Here is a 15,048-nt window from a genome sequence, read left to right on the forward strand (position 1 = left end):
CACAGTGTATTTTTGTGTTCCTATTTAAGCTAATTTTAGCAACATGTTCATTCCCACAGATGTCTCTAAATGACTTCACTGGTTGTATTAAAATTTCTGTTTAGTAGAGAATTAATAAACAAATCTTACAGTTCAGTCCACAGTTGCCTTGTGCCCTCATTTATAGCCCCAAAAACACAGAATAAGCTCTGGTTCCTATTTTAAGCACTAAACACATCGTCTAGTGTGAGATGATCTCAAACTAAACACCAGCATGAGGACAGTGTGTGGTTTTTACCACGTCAAGGTGTTAAAGTTCAGCAACAGTTTGTGTGCAAGTTTTGCATAAATACGAATGCAACCTTTATATTTTGTAGAAACGGTTAACATTTTGTTGTCTCCAGTGTCACTTCCTTCACTGGAAGTAAGACTTTAAGGACAAACACTGTTCTAGCATGACAATGTCCCTGTGCACAAAGTGAGCTTGAAGAAGACACGGTGTGTTAAGGTTGAGTGAAAGAACTTGAGTGTCAATGGAGCTCATTTTGTGTACAGGGGCAATGTTCTGATGGAACTACTTTGAGCCTCTCATTCCAGTGAAGTGAGCCTTAGCATTAGCTTTGGCTTTGCAGCTATGTCACCTAATCATTACCTATTTGCTCCACTGTGTAGGCTTTAATGCTGAAGTTGTGGTTCACGCTCTCATTCTAAAGTTAATGAAATGATGTTACTCACTCTCGTGGCTGTCACCCTATGGTCTGGATTAGGGATGAGCGAGTACAGCATTATCTGTATCTGTATCTGTTAACCATATGAATTATCTGTATCTGTACTCGGAGTGGGTGGGGCCTAACCCGGAAGTAAGCGGGACTTGTCTTGAAATGGGCGGGGCTTTAACCGGTATGTTATTTTAAGCATGCAGTTGATATGGGTTGATCAGAAATTGTTATATTTATTGCTGATTAGAAAAATATTTACAGGACAGCATCAGGATTGAGCTTCAGATCAATGGTTTTGATCACGATAGCAAACGAACTATATTACAGAACAAGTTTTGCAGCAATGAAAACAAAACAATGCAGTGCAATTATGAAGTAAAATGTAATGAACAAGATAACTTTCTTTTTTAACTTTTAATTTTTTCATGATCAGTGTGATTTTTTTTTTATTTTTTGGTTCTTTTTTTTTTTTCTTTCAACACCAGGTGTGTGTGAGAGAGTGTGTGTAGCTTAATAATTAATTTGTAATATTTATAACACTAGCTTACTACCTTTATGTTTTTGTGAAATACAGCAAAATCGTGTCAGACACTCAGTGTCTGGTTACTGGGTAGAGACAGCTGAAGGTTTAAAAAAGACAAAAAATCTCCAACAGGCAGAGACGCATTCTACCAAGCAAGCACCACATTTGAACGAACCCACGTTTACCAGAACTCTACTGGTTAGTAAGTACGTATTATTATCGTTACAACCCGAAGTAAAAAGCTGAAGAAACCCTAAACGTTAACGGAAAAGACCCGCGAACCCGAGTGACTGAGGGAGAGACAGAGAGCTGTTCTGTGTGTGTCTGTGGGTGAGCAGAGCGAGACACAGCAACACAATACATCTGTATGTGTGTAGGGGAGGGGTGCTGTGACTAGCCTATCACTGTAGGGGAGGGGCACTGTGACTAGCCTATCACTGTAGGGGAGGGGCGCTGTGACTAGCCTATCACTGTAGGGGAGGGGTGCTGTGACTAGCCTATCACAGAACACTGACACAATCAGCTACCCAATGATGATTTTCATTCAATCCGAACACAGATATTGACTCGTATTACTCATATAATACTCGTACTCGGCAGAAGTGCTTTATCCGTACCGGATACTCGTTTCAACCCAGTATCCGGCTCATCTCTAGTCTGGATATGGATCTTTTATCCTGCTCATAAAAGGTTCAGTAGACTTCTTGCTTTAAATGAATGGCTACAGTCATGGTGTCAGGCTCAGAAAGTACTCTTTATTGATAACTGGAATGTTTTCTGGGAGCATCCTAGGCTGTTCCGTGCTGACGTCCTGCACCCCAGCAGAGTTGGAATGGAGATCCTCTCAGACCACATCTCCAGGGCGCTGCACACCTTCTGAATGGTAAACTACGCTTTAAATCCAAAATTCAATAGCCATCCCTCACCTCAACACATTGACACAAATGCACACATAGCTCATCCGATAGAAACTGTGTCAAATGGTGTTCCCGGAGCTTCCGAGGGACTGCAGTGACATGTTGGATATGTTCTGGTAAAGAATTGTAAAAGATGAGGATATCATCGATATAGACAATCACGAACTGATTCAGGAAGTCCCAGAACACATGGTGTATAAAGTCCTGGAAAACAGATGGCATGTTCACTAAGCCATATGGCATGTTCACTAAGAAATATGGCAAGTTCACTAAGCCATATGGCATCACTAAATATTCGTAGTGGCCTGTCGGGGTCACGAACGCCGTCTTCACCAGAGCGGATTCTGACCAGGTTGTACGCACTTTTTAGATCAAGCTTAGTGAAGATCTTGCAGTCACGTAGTTGTTCCAGGGCAGCTGGGACGAGGGGAAGGGGATAGCGGAACTTGCTGGTGATACTGTTGAGTGACTGGTAGTAAATACATGGTCGGAGGCCATGTAGAGGCAGATAGACGGATATAGCCTTGAGCGAGATCCTTCTCCTGGGCACTGGTTCACCTGGTAGAAGATCAATTGCGCAATCCCATGGCCTAAGAGGTGGTAGCTGCAAAGCTCGATTGGGACAGAATATGTTGGCATACTCCTAATATTTGACTGGAAAGGACTATTCTGGTGAGGGCTTTTAATGGAAGTGGTACGTACTCGTACTCTGGATATTGATGGACTGCGTCGTAAAGGCTGTTGAGGGGAAACAGGGCGACAAACAGTGAGAATGCCACCTCTTCACCTCAGTCGTTTCCCAAGAGAGATCCGGGTGGTGTTGTATAAGCCACAGATACCCGAGGATGATATCCGAGGTGGAATTCTACAGAACCAGAAGAGTGATATCCTCCACATGCAGCGCTGCCGCTGTCAGCGTCACTAGTCCTGCAATATGGTGTATGTTGGCTCTGTTTAATGGTTTGCCGGTGATGGAGTGGGCTTGGAACTCTGATCTTGGGGACCTGAAGGGAGTTGCAGTACATAGTTTCGAGTAGATGAAGTTACCGGCTGAACCGGAGTCAAGGAGAGGTGAAATACAAATAGAGTGATGGAGAAAAGATAGAACACTTGAGTTTATATGACTGTACCGTCAGGGAGTTTTGTTGCCCCAAAGAATTTGCCCATTCGAGAGCCTTCCCTCGGAAATGTGAATTGATGAAAGCTATTTTGGAGCGTTTGGTGGGGTATTGCTGCGGCTGCATCTCGAACACAAGTGAACATTGAAGCAAAAATCCAGTGCAATTCTCTGCCGAACCACAGTAGGGTGCCGGGCTGGCCATGGGGGATGCAACTACGGCCACAGATGAAGACGGTGCTGTGACAGGTGTGGTGGTGCTGGATTGTAGCGATGAGCAAAGAAGATCCACTAGTTAGCGAATGGGATCCGATGCTGGAACGTTCATCTTGCTTACGGTATTAGGTCACATGCTACGGACCAAGGTAAGTAAAACAGAGTGAGGTTTATTGAAGTCCATGAACATATATATCAGGAAAGAAAGTACGAAGCACCAAAACGATGCAACACACAAACACACCTGTAGGGGATATCTCAGGAATTCCAGTAACTGAATCCTTAACTTGAGGAAGTATATATATATATATATAGGAGCGAATCCTGTCCAAAAGCAAGGACGAAGGAAGCTTGAATGACTGCAGAGAAAATCATGTTAGTACATACGAGACCAGACAATGAGTGAGTGACTGAGAGTGGCTTATATAGGGTGTGTGTTGATTGGTGAATGCGGAATAGGTGGTGCTGATTAGTACTCAGGTGGATGTGAATGCTGGTGAGTGAGGGAAGGACCTGGTTACTCCATGACATGTGGCTGTTTAACCTGAAATTATATTTCAGACACTGAACTTTGAATCAGATTAAAAAATTTGTTAAAGTTCTTTATTTTAAATGATTTTTAGAGTATTTTTAATGTATTAAGAAATTCCACAAATATCAAAGTGTTACCATTTTTTGTGTTTCTATTTAAAAACATATGTTCATTGTGTAGGGCACTCTAGGGAGGTGGCCACGAAACAACAGCACTAATTCAGGAAGTCAGATGAAAACAATGCTAGTAGCGCAGTTTATTCAGTGTAGGGGCAATGGGGGTGGGGGAGTGAGTGAATGGTGATCCGAGCCTGTAAGTCATTCATTCAAGTCAAGATTCACCAACAAATTCCACAAATTCTCAAATTGCTCGTATCTCAAAGCAATTTTCTCATTTAATTTAATTGAAATCCCATTAATCCGTTCCAGCTCACAAAATTCCACTCAAGTTGTTTTGTTTGTGTTTTGAATATGAAAAATGTTCAGTACTGTATTTATAAATGACAAATATTGTATAAAAAACATACAGTAATAAAAGCGAATGTTAAGAAAAAAAATGGTTTTATTTTACGGAAGATGCGCACGGAGGTTGAGGGAGGAGTAAACAGGCAGAGGAATTACACTTTCACTTTCGTTCACTTACTCGCTACTGTACACTTTTAATGATACTTTACACTTAAATGGAACTTAACTAAACTTCACTAAAATTAACGAACTTAACTGAAATTCTCTTAACTTAATTGCTACAATTTCTGTTTTCTATACATTAATTTTGCTTAGTTTTCTTCACCGCTTTTTTCTTCACTTATTTTTGCCTTTTTTGTCACTCTTTCCTCACTAACATCTGCCAGTCGTTTTAATAAAAACCTGTCCGGTCGGCATATCGGATGCGGTGTAGTCACACAAGTTCACATTTTTTTAGGGATCCAACGCTCAAAATGGATCCGAAAATTATGGATCCTCAGATGGTCGTCACCTCACAGCACCTTTGCGACTCTCCATAGGAAATTAATGACTTCCGTTTAATAGGCCGTCGTTTGTCATGTGCAGTGGAATGGCGGCTTTAAAAAAAAGTGAGAACTTTTGGAAGAGAAAGTGAGACGCAGGAAGCTGAGGCGGGGAAACAGAGCACACGTGGTTGTTGGGGATCTTTGTTTCGGCGGCAGCAGCGGCTCGGATGCTCGTATCTCAAAAATTTGCTCGTATCGCAAGGCAAAAAAATGGTCGAATCACAGCTCGTATCTCAAAAAATTTGTATGTCAAAGCACTCGTATCTCGAGGCATCACTGTATATTTCCTATTGAAGAAAATTAGAAACATGTTCATTGGAACAGATGTCTCTAAAGGGCCTCACTGATTATATTCAAAAATGTATATGAATGAAATGTGTATAAGCACTAAACACTTAAGCAGTTTTGAAACAAGCAGGTTTAAGCAGGTTTGTTGTTTCCATTAACTTTAACATGTATTGTCTAGTATGAGATGTTCTTAAACCAAACACCAGCATGAGGACAGCATGTGGTTTATGCCACATAAAAGGTGTTAAAATGCAGCAGTAGTTTGTGTGCAAGTTTTGCATAAATAAGAATGTAATCTGCGATGGGTTGGCACTCCGTCCAGGGTGTATCCTGCCTTGATGCCCGATGACGCCTGAGATAGGCACAGGCTCCCCGTGACCCGAGGTAGTTCGGATAAGCGGTAGAAGATGAATGAAAAAAAAAATGAATGAAAAGAATGTAATCATTATCTTTAGTAGAAATGGTTAACATTATGTTGTCTCAAGTGTCCCAGGATAATAATAGAAATTTCAGGTTATAATAGTGAAAAGGATTCATTCAGTGACCAAACCATGAGATGATAGATTACCCACTCACACCATACTTTGACATCTTCCTCTAGAAACAGTGAAAGGTGAAAGTATAGAAATGTCTAGAATGTCTTTGAATGATGTAGATTCCACTTAATAGGATCATAGACATGGTGCGTGAAGTTTCAGTGGAAGAACTCAAGCGTCCATGGAGCTTTGTCCACAGGGTGATGTGAGGAGACTAGTGTATTAGTGCAGTAATTTTCATGATTTTTTGCTAATCTTCTCATTTTCAGCCTGCTTCTGCTGGCTAGCCCTAGTGGTGAATTGGGAAACAGGCTTGTATGTAAGCCTCCCCTTCCCAGTACATAATATCTTCACCAAGATGCCGCCAAACCTCTCTGATTCCACACATTGTAACTGGGTGCATTAGCATACAGCATGGAACCAGGAGGAAAAATGAAACTGATGAAATTCAATCATATGCTAATAGAAAAGACATTTTTAAAGATAAATTATATATTAAAAAATAATAAAAAAAAGTATTTGTTCAGTTGTCCCAAGCCTGCCTCCCATCTCCTCATTCCTACCCGAGCCTTGGGAAACATAACAATCCTGCACTCAACACAGTAAGCAAACTCAATCTTGACCATGTCAAATATTTTACACTTAGTCTTTGTGATTGTTTTTCCATAAATTCTTCTGGAGCAGGTGGAATGGGAATTACACACCTGTTCACACCTCTAGTGGAGATCTCATCACTCTTTTTGTGTTTTTCACATTTTTTTGTATTCATTGCTTTAAGGTCAGTTAGAGAAAAAAATGTATTAATACATAAACTAAGTGAATAACTGCTGAGTTCAGCTTTGCAGGTCATCTCGGACTTTCCAGTGCACTGTGATTATCTGGATAGAGTTCTATGATCACTGGAGTCAGAGAAAACAGCCACATAGAAAGATTTGTCAGTTTATTAAAATATTTGCTTGTATGAGCTCATGTCATATCTGGGTATTAACTCCACCATCAGTTATCATTACAGCCACTGGACCAATCAAATCAGACCACAGCTTCAAATCATCCAATCAGGGGTTGACTCTAAACTTGGTTTTCTACTGAACTGTCTGAGTTCCTAACATCACTATCACTTTGTTTGAACAAGAATGATGATCACACTCTTTGTTGCTCTTTGCCTCTTAACATCAGGTGAGTTACATTTTATATTTTTATATTAAAGAATTCATGACACATTTGACTTTATTACTAAAAACCATTAAACAATGTGTTTTTTTTTTTCCAGTGAAACCTTCTAACATCAAGGAGATTCAATTTAAAAAAATAAAGATTGGAGAAAATGTTACTATAAAATGTGGCGTGTCCAGTGACAACGCTAAACTTGTTTGGTTGAAACAGAGTTTTGGAAAGCTTCCTCAGTTGGTAGCGAGAGCAGGGGAGAAAGATTTCAGATTTAGTCCAGAATTTAATGATGGACGCTTCAGTTTTAGTGATGTAAAATTGTTTAATCTCAACATTAAATATGTCAAAGAAGACGATACAGGAACATACTTCTGTGTAGAAATGCTGGGCAGTTCACCAGACTTTACATCTGGAACCCTTTTGGTTGTTGAAGGTAAACAGTTTTACTCTGATAACCTGCTAATTCCAGATCAACACTTTAACCAGAATTATGTCTACATATGTATTAAATGTTGAATATTTCACTTTATTTATATTTAGTATCATTTCTGTTTATTTGCTGCGTTTCTGATTTATCTGTATAGACAAAGAGAAGACACACCGTAATACAACAACACCCAGCCGCAATAAAACAAGTAATAATTTGGTTTCCTTTCACTGTCTATAACAGAAACATAGCGACAACCTCTCACTGTTCATAAATCATACAATATTTATACAAGTTGTAGATTTATACATTGTGTGTATTTTCATCATTCTAGGCGAACACAACTGGATTATTCCCTTAACAGCCTCCAATATATTCTCTGTTATCGTAATCTCACTTCTGGTTGGAGTTTTATATAAAAATCACAGAAAAGGTTTGTTTATTTTTATTTGTTGTTATTTATAGAGTTATTGTATAAAGTTGTTGTATGTTGTGAATTTCATCTTTACTTGTGTGTCTTATTGTTCAGATGCTTCATCAAGCAACCATCAAATTCCCACCAATCAGGTAATCCAGTCTTCTATTAACTGTGTTGTAAACTTTTTCCAGAGAAGACCAGGAGACTTGGATATCCTTGTGCAGTAGTCTTTAATGTAGATACACGATGAAACGAGTCTGCAAGTCAGAGCGTACTGGCACGGGCGCTGCAGTCATCAAGTCTGACTTAAAGTTGTAATACATTGTAAATATACACATTGTAGGGGGCAGTCCCATCAGATTCCAAACATAACACTCAGGTGACAATCAAAGCATGAAAGGATGCAACAGCCCCCACACCAGATCCTTGAATTTCACCCACCCTTAATACCATCAACATAACAATGGGACAAATGGTGCAAAGAGACAGATGATACCCTGAGTTACCTTGCCCCTTTCCTTTGATATTTATGAGATACAGGAACCACAAGTCTAATGTGAAGTTTGAATTTAACTAGCATTGTAACTTGATTGGGCTTCTATATTATCCACAGTAATATGCTGGAACTAAAATGAAATAAACCAATGACTTAAAAATTATTTTCCCACAATTCCCCCTTTGAGAGTTTTAATAACTCTCACAAAAGATTCAATTCAATAATAGTAATAATAAAATAAAATCAAAAAAAGAAAGATTCAAGTCATGCTCAGCTTTCTATTTACAAAATTTCTCTGGCCTGAGTATGTTAACATAGAGCCAGTATTCTTGCAACGTTGAGTTGCAGGCAAAAACTTACTTCCCGTTTTGGTGTCCCTTGATGTGGTTAAGGGTAATAGTTCTTTTTGGTTAGTGCACTTACTTCCTTTCTAGAGGGAACAGGAATTTTCTGTATACAGCAGTGCATAAGACAGAAAATTAAATAGAACTGCTATATCCTTAATCCATAACCATGAATCTCCAAAAATGTTTCTGAACCAAGAGGAATTCACTGTAGTCATATTGTGAAGTTTCATTGACAAGTCCCTTATGTCTTTTTGTATTCTGCTTAGGTTAATGGTTGGGTCAACCAAGCCAGTGCAGCATTCAGGACCAATAATAGTACAAGCTCCCCCTTGTGCAGCAAGGATATAGTCTAATGCCACTCTGTTCTGTAGAATCATGATCTTATGCGATGCCAGTGTATTGGAGATGTTACCAATGGCGAGAGCTGTATCATTTGCTAGCTTCTGCACTTCATTTGATAGACTCCTCACTTGGTCTAGAGCCTGCATAACTCCGTAGCTTGGGATTAATGCTCCAAGAGTTCTTGACCACCATGTTTGGGCACATGTAAGGCCTGGAATACAGTCATCTTTCCAACTGACAGAAGGGGGTAATCCCCGTAACTGTGGGTATTCCATTAGCAATATCTGGGAGTTGACTTTGTTTGGCCCCTAAATACTCCCTAATGGCTGGAAGAGCATAGACTAAGGTACACTGTCCATTAAACTGGGCCGGCAACTCGCTATAAATTGATGTTCCACATAGCCAATATGTGCCTACTGGGGAGGGAATTTTGCACCACATATTAATAGACAGCAATTTAAACCATGATTTAGTTTGTAAAATACATGGTTCTATGTTGTTATTTTTTCGTCTTGTAGATGATAATACAGCCCTCACCTCATACATAAAGTCACAAGCAGCACGAGGAATTTCTCCCAAACTTGGTGAGTTTGAGGGATATGCTTCAACACACCAGTGAAATGAAAAGGGTAAAAGCAAATCAGTCATTATGGGTGATGTTGATGTCATATTGCATAGCTGCATGCCTGGAGTACAGCACTGCACAGCTGAAGGTACTGTGATATTGTGGCATGTGCTTCTGTTGAACCTACTACTGTCTGTGCGTAATAGAGAGCAGGTGTCACAATCAGAAATGGGGTGTGCTACCCAGGGAATTCCTGCCCCTACAGATGGAGGATGAGGCAAGCATACATCTTTCCCAGCAAACAAAGCATTTCTGGACATATTCATCAACGCCGTAAATATGTTAGTTCTGGATTCCAAAGCTTCTGCAGTGTTTATCATAGTCACCAGGATGACAAAGCTGTACATGGTAGCTTGATATAAAATATCCAGTTTGTCGATCAGGTGAATGAGGTCAGGAAGAATTGTGGTTGTCTGCCAGTCCTGAGGAATTGTTCTGCAGATGTCTCCAGAGGTCAGTGTGTTTGGTGCTTCTGTTGCCTTGGTTGTTGCCGGGATTTCCAGTTCTTGTATCTGTAACACACACAAAACAAAAGAAGGAGAGAGAGAGAGAGAGAGAGAGAGAGAGAGAAACAGGAGAGCAATATTTCCATACTACAGTTTATATTCAGGATCTATGTCGTATAGTTTTTAGTTTCAAAATCTCTGTGATCGTATAGTTTTTTTTTTAGTTTACTTTCCCTAATCTGCAGTGTTATGACACCTAAGGACCAGTTAGGTAGGGATAAGCTAATAAAAGGGGAATTCTATAAGGAAGTCTTCACCCCCGGGTTGACCCCCGAGGCCTACTGCCTTCAGTTCCTCCCTGGGCTCCTTACTGGTCTGTGTGTCCTAGTCTATCCCTGCAGGTGATAGATCTACTTTACAGTGTGAGACATGAGTCCTGAGACTTTTTCCTTGACATAGTAGCATTCTGGCAACTTCCTTCACTACTTTTCCTGTAAAATACATCCTGTTTGCTCTCTGTACTTGACCTGATGCTTGTGGTCTATATGGATAATGAAGATTCCAGTTCATTTTAAGCATTCGGGCAACTTCTTTCAATGATTTCAAAATCTACAACTACTGAGACATCAGTTTTTCCCTTACATAGGTTAATTGAGATTTAATCTACCTGTAAGTGTTAAAAAGGCCCTGGTGGGGTTGGGGTATGTGCTGCTGATGGGATGTTATTCTGTTGGCATACAACCGTGTTTGTCTGGCTCTGTGGCTATACCTCTAAAAGCCGGATTCCAGGATTCCACCAGTGATTTGACAAAGGTTGAATCATTGCTGCTGGACTAATGTGACCTAAGTTATGTAACTTACTATTTTATGTAATTAAAATATTTGCTTGGATGAGATCATGTCATATCTGGGTATTAACTCCACCATCAGTTATCATTACAGCCACTGGACCAATCAAATCAGACCACAGCTTCAAATCATCCAATCAGGGGTTGACTCTAAACTTGGTTTTCTACTGAACCGTCTGAGTTCCTAACATCACTATCACTTTGTTTGAACAAGAATGATGATCACACTCTTTGTTGCTCTTTGCCTCTTAACATCAGGTGAGTTACATTTTATATTTTTATATTAAAGAATTCATGACACATTTGACTTTATTACTAAAAACCATTAAACAATGTGTTTTTTTTTTTCCAGTGAAACCTTCTAACATCAAGGAGATTCAATTTAAAAAAATAAAGATTGGAGAAAATGTTACTATAAAATGTGGCGTGTCCAGTGACAACGCTAAACTTGTTTGGTTGAAACAGAGTTTTGGAAAGCTTCCTCAGTTGGTAGCGAGAGCAGGGGAGAAAGATTTCAGATTTAGTCCAGAATTTAATGATGGACGCTTCAGTTTTAGTGATGTAAAATTGTTTAATCTCAACATTAAATATGTCAAAGAAGACGATACAGGAACATACTTCTGTGTAGAAATGCTGGGCAGTTCACCAGACTTTACATCTGGAACCCTTTTGGTTGTTGAAGGTAAACAGTTTTACTCTGATAACCTGCTAATTCCAGATCAACACTTTAACCAGAATTATGTCTACATATGTATTAAATGTTGAATATTTCACTTTATTTATATTTAGTATCATTTCTGTTTATTTGCTGCGTTTCTGATTTATCTGTATAGACAAAGAGAAGACACACCGTAATACAACAACACCCAGCCGCAATAAAACAAGTAATAATTTGGTTTCCTTTCACTGTCTATAACAGAAACATAGCGACAACCTCTCACTGTTCATAAATCATACAATATTTATACAAGTTGTAGATTTATACATTGTGTGTATTTTCATCATTCTAGGCGAACACAACTGGATTATTCCCTTAACAGCCTCCAATATATTCTCTGTTATCGTAATCTCACTTCTGGTTGGAGTTTTATATAAAAATCACAGAAAAGGTTTGTTTATTTTTATTTGTTGTTATTTATAGAGTTATTGTATAAAGTTGTTGTATGTTGTGAATTTCATCTTTACTTGTGTGTCTTATTGTTCAGATGCTTCATCAAGCAACCATCAAATTCCCACCAATCAGGTAATCCAGTCTTCTATTAACTGTGTTGTAAACTTTTTCCAGAGAAGACCAGGAGACTTGGATATCCTTGTGCAGTAGTCTTTAATGTAGATACACGATGAAACGAGTCTGCAAGTCAGAGCGTACTGGCACGGGCGCTGCAGTCATCAAGTCTGACTTAAAGTTGTAATACATTGTAAATATACACATTGTAGGGGGCAGTCCCATCAGATTCCAAACATAACACTCAGGTGACAATCAAAGCATGAAAGGATGCAACAGCCCCCACACCAGATCCTTGAATTTCACCCACCCTTAATACCATCAACATAACAATGGGACAAATGGTGCAAAGAGACAGATGATACCCTGAGTTACCTTGCCCCTTTCCTTTGATATTTATGAGATACAGGAACCACAAGTCTAATGTGAAGTTTGAATTTAACTAGCATTGTAACTTGATTGGGCTTCTATATTATCCACAGTAATATGCTGGAACTAAAATGAAATAAACCAATGACTTAAAAATTATTTTCCCACAACTGGGATTCTGTTCTGTTAAATAAAGCCACATCTGAATGCACAGAGAATTTTAATAGACATCTATTCACCTAAATATCAGTGTAGTCATTATTTTAGTCTTTTAATCCGCTCTGATTAATAAACGGCTCTTGTTCTTCATCAGACTGCTGCTGCTGCTGCTGATGATGTCTTGAACTATGCAGCTGTGAGTTTGCTAAAAAACCTTCATCCTCCAGAACATCCAGAGCCAAGAGCCGTGAAGACGTTTACGCTCATGTTAAAATAATTTGTTGAATGCAAACCTACATGAGTTCATGACTTTTGTTAAGTGTTTTGTTATGAGTTCAGATGACCAGGACATGTTTTACTCTGATAACCTGCTAATTCCAGATCAACACTTTAACCAGAATTATGTCTACATATGTATTAAATGTTGAATATTTCACTTTATTTGTATTTAGTATCATTTCTGTTTATTTTCTTCTTTTCTGATTTATCTGTATAGACAAAGAGAAGACACACCGTAATACATCTGGAACAACACACAGAGATTCATCCAGCAGCCCAGAAACAAGTAATAATTTGGTTTCCTTTCACTGTCTATAACAGAATGTTCCATAGCGACAACCTCTCACTGTTCATAAATCATACAATATTTATACAAGTTGTAGATTTATACATTCTGTGTATTTTCATAATAAAGAACCAGAAAAGTTGAAGATAAGTAAGACCTCTTCTTCATAAAAAAATAGGCTAAAAAATAAGTGTTTTAAAGCATCTGTATTTTTCCATACAGGTTGTTGTTTCCAGATTCAGGTGATGAGCTATCTTTCCATGTTTAGAGTTGGAGTTCTTGCCTTTCTGGTTATTATCTTTACAATCTTTTTTTTTTTGTAAAAAAAAAAAAATAGGAAAAATGTGTTAGTTTCACTTTTGCTGTAATTTACCATGCATTATTACATATTTTCTTTCTTATTTTGTTGTGATCTCGACATAATAAAAATCAGTTTTCTTAATTGTATAGCGAGAAAAATAACAATAATAAAGTTGCAGACATCACAGCCTCCTTCTTAAGTGTCAGACACTTATGTGGAAGTTGTCAATCACTGACAGACAGAGAGTTGTTTCAGTTTAAGTCCCTGATCAAAGCCAACACAATGATCCATGATGCTGCATTACTGAGCTTTTGCTGCCTCTAGAACAGTGTTACTCATTGCGCGGCTCGCGAGCCTCCTGCGGCTCGCCAAGCTTTAATAGGCGGCTCTCATGGCAGTAAATAATACGATGATATGATCATGTGGTTAAAATGTATTTTTCATTTAAATAACATTAAAAACAATCAGGGAAGCATAGAAAAATGAATGTGCTCTATTACAAATAATAATATATATTTATATATATTATTTGACTCGTCACTGACTCACTGCGTTCTGCGCAATAGCCAGTTTTTGGCGGCCTGCCAGAAGCTAGTTTGTGTTTCATGCTAGTTAACAACTTGTGTTTACTGTACACACGGACTAAAAAATGGATCGATTTCTTATCAAACAATCCCGCGCACAAAATGAACAGCAACAAAGCAATGTGACAGTGACAAAAGAGGTAACTGATGGGGAGCATGCATCATCTGCAACTCGAGTAATTATTGTATTGCAATATTGTACATTGTATTTAAGCAGATAAGCTATTTAAGACTGAATAACTTGGCATACTTTGCGGTGAAAGTGGCTCTCCTATTGACTTTGTCCTATCAGTGTGGCTCACATGAAAAAAATAGTGAAGACCACTGCTCTAGAACATGTTTTTTTGCAAAAACCACGAGAAAATTAAGTCATGATCACGATAAAACAAGAAAGAAAAAAAAAAAATAATGCATGGCCTCTTAGGACTTTTGTAGTAATTGCTTTGTTTTTCTACCTAGATTTTTTTATTTTATTCAGTTAATCGACTAATATTTATAATAAATATAAAATCCCATAGTCCTCTTTAATTCTGAGATCTTAATATTCCATCTTGGTCTGTGATTTCATTGACATGTTTTGTAATAACAAATGTAGCATGGTTGTAGTATTTTATTTTTTTTTGGCTTTAATATATTTTTCAAAGAAAAAAGTCTCAGATGTTTCACTCTCATGTAGAGCTGCAATGAATGTACTGAATAAATACTAACTCAACAGTACTGAAAAATAAATTGTTATTCAATACATGATTTAAATGCATCTGAAGATAAATGTTTAATTTCTTTCTTTCTCTAATTATTTATTTATTTATTTATTTATCTTAATGTAGAATCATGAATACATGTGAGGCCATATGTTTCAACCAACTTTTCAATCAACGTTTTAGTTTATACCA

At 38.3% G+C, this 15,048-nt stretch overlaps 1 protein-coding gene across 1 annotated transcript in view; it reads left to right on the forward strand.

Moving 5' to 3' along the window:
- The window catches only part of LOC132861792 (legumain-like), a 196,094-nt gene that overhangs the window by 73,056 nt on the left and 107,990 nt on the right, over window positions 1–15,048 (forward strand). The gene's annotated exons all lie outside the window — the stretch shown is intronic.

This window comes from Tachysurus vachellii, chromosome 2, assembly GCF_030014155.1.
Source record: "Tachysurus vachellii isolate PV-2020 chromosome 2, HZAU_Pvac_v1, whole genome shotgun sequence".
Lineage (NCBI taxonomy): Eukaryota > Metazoa > Chordata > Actinopteri > Siluriformes > Bagridae > Tachysurus > Tachysurus vachellii.